The 4,817-nt window shown below is 33.5% G+C and overlaps 1 long non-coding RNA gene across 1 annotated transcript; it reads left to right on the top strand.

Annotated features, from left to right (window-relative positions):
- The first annotated feature begins 3,626 nt into the window (after window positions 1-3,626).
- On the top strand, window positions 3,627-4,578 carry LOC106316696. The gene is made up of 2 exons (XR_001264923.1): window positions 3,627-3,863; window positions 3,962-4,578. It is a non-coding gene; the product is annotated as an uncharacterized LOC106316696 (long non-coding RNA).
- The last annotated feature ends 239 nt before the right edge of the window (window positions 4,579-4,817 follow it).

Here is a 4,817-nt window from a genome sequence, read left to right as displayed (position 1 = left end):
TTTTATTGAGTCAAGAAGGGAATGATAAACTTATTAGATTTTTGCTTGTTATCTAACCACTCTTTAGCACCATTCTAGACTTACTGATTGCATTTAGTACTTAAGATACTAAAGTGGATCAACCTGTCAACTATTCACACTGGCTGAGATTGTTTGAAGGAACCAAAGCTGACCTCCAACACTAAACTTGACACAACTGCTTGTCTTGGGGCTTGGTATACATGGGATCGGATTCTTCAAACAAGTCTGGAAGATAAAGCCTTGTATAGATTTATCACATTTTCTCTCTCTATTTCGACCCTAGATTTATTAGTAGAGATATTTATTTTCAAAAAAACAAAAAACGAAAAAAGAAAGAAAGAAAAAAAGAAAAAAGAAAAAAAAAAAAATATATATATATATATATATATATATATATAATAGGTGTTAGTTAGGTGGAATCCGAACATGACTTGACTACAACCATTAAGGCTTGCTTCATAAGGATTCCAACAAAAAGAATTCGAACGGGACTTGGTGGCGGCAATCATCAAGGTTCGATTCACATGAATTCTTGGATATAGGTCAAAAAGAAGTGAATATGACTTGTTGGCAACCACCATTAAGGCTTGATTCATGGAAGCCTGTCCAATCTAGGTCAATGATCCTGCAATGGAAGCAGACTTTGACTAAAGAGAGATATTAGTAGAGAGAAAAGATAGGAACAAACTTTTACTTGCAGATCCACATACTTGTTTGAAAATCTTTGCATCCTGTGATCGATACTCCCAAGGTAAAGCATGTACTTTTATTTACGTTAAGAAATGAGGTTGGTAGAGGGGAATGTCAGACATGATTTGCTAAGTTGTTGGCTAGGTGAATTTGGTTGCTAAGCTAGGATATGGTATAATGTGATTTTGTGATTAGGAATTCTTAGATGTGGATTGCAATATTGCAGAGGTGATGATTCGAATTTTTAAATCATGTGAGTCCCTGCTGTTTTCAAACCACTTTCAGAGAGACTGCCCGTCTGTTTTGCTTGAGGACAAGCAAAAGGGTAAGTCTGAGGGAGTTGATAGACCATGGATTTTACCCACTTTTAGCCATGGTTAATAAGTGTTTTAATAACTAATTACAATTATATAGAGTCTATTTAGAGTATTTACAGGTTCAGGTACGTTCTGGAGAAATATGGTGATTTTGAAGCCTTTTGAGGTGCAAAACTGCACAGACGCGGCAAATGTCTAGCTATGGATGGAGACCTTCCCACCGTTAGATTGAGCCCATCTTTTGACAATAGATATAGCTTTGAGTTAGATTTCAAATGCCACCAGTTTGAGGTCGATCAGCATCCTATAGCAGAGGTTATGTCCATTGTATTGAAGAGTGGTAAGTCTGCCTCGCGAGAGGAAGCTGTCGAGGAGATGAAAGACTGTCGACCGATGGTGAACCATTGACATCGGTCGACGGTGATGCCAGAATATGGGCTGAGCATATTTTATGACCGACTGAAGCCCAGAAGCAACCACAAGTTATGAGAACACCCTTGGACGACCTAAAACCCTATTTATGTGTTTTCTAAGCCATTGTTGACGGCTAAGCTTTCTTTTATTCATAGTTCTAGGTTAGGAGAGAAAGAAGGAACTCCTTGAGAGTCCTCCTGGAAATCCTTCAGAGTCATCCGGGAAATCCTTTGGTTTTATCATTGCTTTTATCTATTTTATTATATCTATTCATCTATGATTTCTGTGACAAACTTCATGCTTGAATAGATCAACCAGTTAGGTTTAGGGTTCAAATAGGTTATGAAGGATTAGCTCCAACTATAGATTGCTAAGTTGTGATATTCATTTTTAAGATTGTCATTAATGCATGTTTCTTTGAGTTTTGTCAACTTTAAGATTAAGTCCCACGTGATACAATTCATCAACTCAAAACAACACCGTTTTATTGAAACCATAAGGTTAAAAATCCCGACTCCATAGTCAATTGTTCTTGTAATGGAGTTAGCTATTATGTCTACTAAAATGTCGGCGCAGTGAAAATTGCCACATCCATGGTTTTACTTGCAAAAGAAGTCAATTTGAATATTTAAAGTGCTTGTTAAATAACTTGAATATTTAAACTGTTAGTGGTTATTACCTTGAAAGTTTTTATGCGATTTTTCACGTTAAAATTTAGTCACCAATATTATATTGAGAAAATTACCTACAATAACCTATCTTTTTACAGAAATTGTTTGAATAACTCATAAAATTTAATATTACTCAGATAACCTACGTACTAGTAGAAATCTTGCTCATAGCCACAAAATACCTACGAAATTTTTGTGGCAAATTTGAAAATGCTACGAAAATACTATGAAAATAAAACGTTGCAAAAGAAGCCACGAAAATGCCACTAAAATGTCATGAAATATGAAACGTAGCAATTCGTATGTAAATAGTAGCAAGAAAAGTCACGAAACTGCCACAAGTTAAAACGTAGCAAACTATAGCCATGATTTTGCTACCGAATTTTCGTGGCAAACTGCTACGAAACTAAACGTCCTTGTAATCGTAGCTAATTTGTAAAAAAAAAAAAAAATTGCTACGGTTTGGCCACTAAATTTTCCGTGGCTGTGTAGAAAAGCCACAATTTTATCACGAATTAGCCACTCAAAATTTGAAATACTAAACCCTATATATACTTTTAAAACCCTAAACTCAAAATAAAAATCTTAAACTCTTATTTTAACTTTAAATCTCAAACTTAAATTCAAAAATTAATGTTTTTCAGGTTTTACTCTTAAATCTTTAATCTAACCTCGAAACTATATTCCAAACCATACACTTTAAACCTAAACATAATACCCTAAATCAGAAATACAAACACCAAAACTAATATTTTCAAACTCAAATGTTAAACATAAATTACAATCTCTATACCCCAAATCAAAACATAATCTTTAAAGAATTTAATTATTTAAACTAAATAAATAATGCTCAATATATAATTATTAGTTATTTATATAAATATTTAAAATGTTTACACGTAAACTTTATCTCTTTGTTTGGTAAGCATGTAAACTTTATCTAAAATTAAAACAAAACAGTATCTTTAATTCTAAGGCTTAAACTATTAAACCTAAACAAACCCTCTATAACCCCTAAACTCAAACCCTAAAACTTTTAATTCTAAATAAAAACTAAACACTATAGTATAACTAAACTTTCTCTTAAATCCTAAACTATAAATATACTTTAATAAAAGTGACACTTAACTTTATATTTTCATACTATAGACTCAAATTTTAAACTAGTCTTTTATTTTGAACTAAATCACCAGATTATATTCATAAACATGACACTTAACTTTATATTTTTGTTTTGAACTAAATCAACATATCTTAAATCATTAACATAATTTTTAATATCTATAGTTAAAAAAGTATAAAATTAAATAAAACATTCTCTTTTGTCTTCCATATATATTAAAGGGAAATTGCAGTAGATATACATGAAAACTTATTTAATTAGGTATATACCTATTGTCACTGGGTATTTTTGATAATGGCCAGATTACCCCCTTATTGTATTTTGCAGACAATAACCGACAAAACCCCTTATCTCTTTAGCCATCTCTCTCTCCTTTTTTTTCTCGTTCAGTTTCTCTTTTTATTTTATTTTTGTTGAAAGTTTTTTTTCTCTTCTTTCTGACAAACTATAACTTTCTCATAAAAAAAACCTTCCTCATGTCTGTTTCCAGAAGCGTTTTCTACTCTCTTTTTTTTCTCTGTTCTGTTTCCAGAGCAACACGAGAAAAACAAAACTTGATCTTTTGGTGGTTTGATTTTTGTTTCAGAAGAATCAGAACAATGATTTTGTTGTGAGTTATCTCTATAGGTAATGGGGTCTTACTCTCATTTCCTTTTAAAAGGAGAACTATGTTGTGATTTCTCTGTTTCTCTCTCTCTCTTTTGAACTGATTTTGTTTGTTTTAGGATTGGAGGAGGCAAGGCGTACTTCTATCGAGATGGAAGACATATGTAATGGTCATCTCTCTCTCTCTCTCTCTCTCACATCTGATTTTTTGTTCTTGGTAACAGCGGTTGTCGTGAGCAAGAGGAGACGTCTCGACCCGTCGTCACCGGTCTCGAGCTTTCCCCCATCACCACCGGTCTCGATCTTTGCCCCCGTCACCACCGGTCTCGAGCTTTGCCCTCGTCACCACCGGTCTCGAGCTTGCCCCCGTCACCACCGGTCTCGAACTCGTCCCCGTCGTCATCGCTATCGCTGGTGCTGGGGATGGAGACAGAACAGAGGAAGACATCGAGAAGAGAGGCAAAGGAGGAAGGAGGAGGAGGCAGCAAAGAGAGTAGGTTTAGGGTTAATTAGGTTTAGGTTAATTAGGTTTAGGTTAAATATGTTTTGGTTAATTAGATTTGGGTTTAATGTTTTTAATTAGGTTTCTTCGTTATTTGAAGTACTCCGAAATTACCGAGTTTGTTTACAGGTATCCAACATTTCTAATGTCGCATAACAAAATGATGTTCTTGGCTATTACAAATTTTAGCCGGATTATTTTTGTAATATCTGGATAAAAGCTAACACGTCCATATTGGTTCGTCTTTATAATAACTTAATTCGAACCTATAATGTATTATCTGGTTGTAATATACATTCATATATAGATACAAAAAAAAATATTTTCTAGTTATAATCATTATAATCAGGATTATCTATGTATTATTTGTTTACAATGCACATTCATATAAATCTATTGCAATACCAAAAGACCAATCCAAAATGTATATATGACTTATTCAAATAGTAATACCCAACGATTTAGGGTTAAGA

Source organism: Brassica oleracea, chromosome C9 (assembly GCF_000695525.1).
Source record: "Brassica oleracea var. oleracea cultivar TO1000 chromosome C9, BOL, whole genome shotgun sequence".
NCBI classification, from domain to species: domain Eukaryota; kingdom Viridiplantae; phylum Streptophyta; class Magnoliopsida; order Brassicales; family Brassicaceae; genus Brassica; species Brassica oleracea.
Note: the sequence above shows the minus strand (reverse complement) of the source record. Positions and strands in the feature narration are given on the sequence as shown.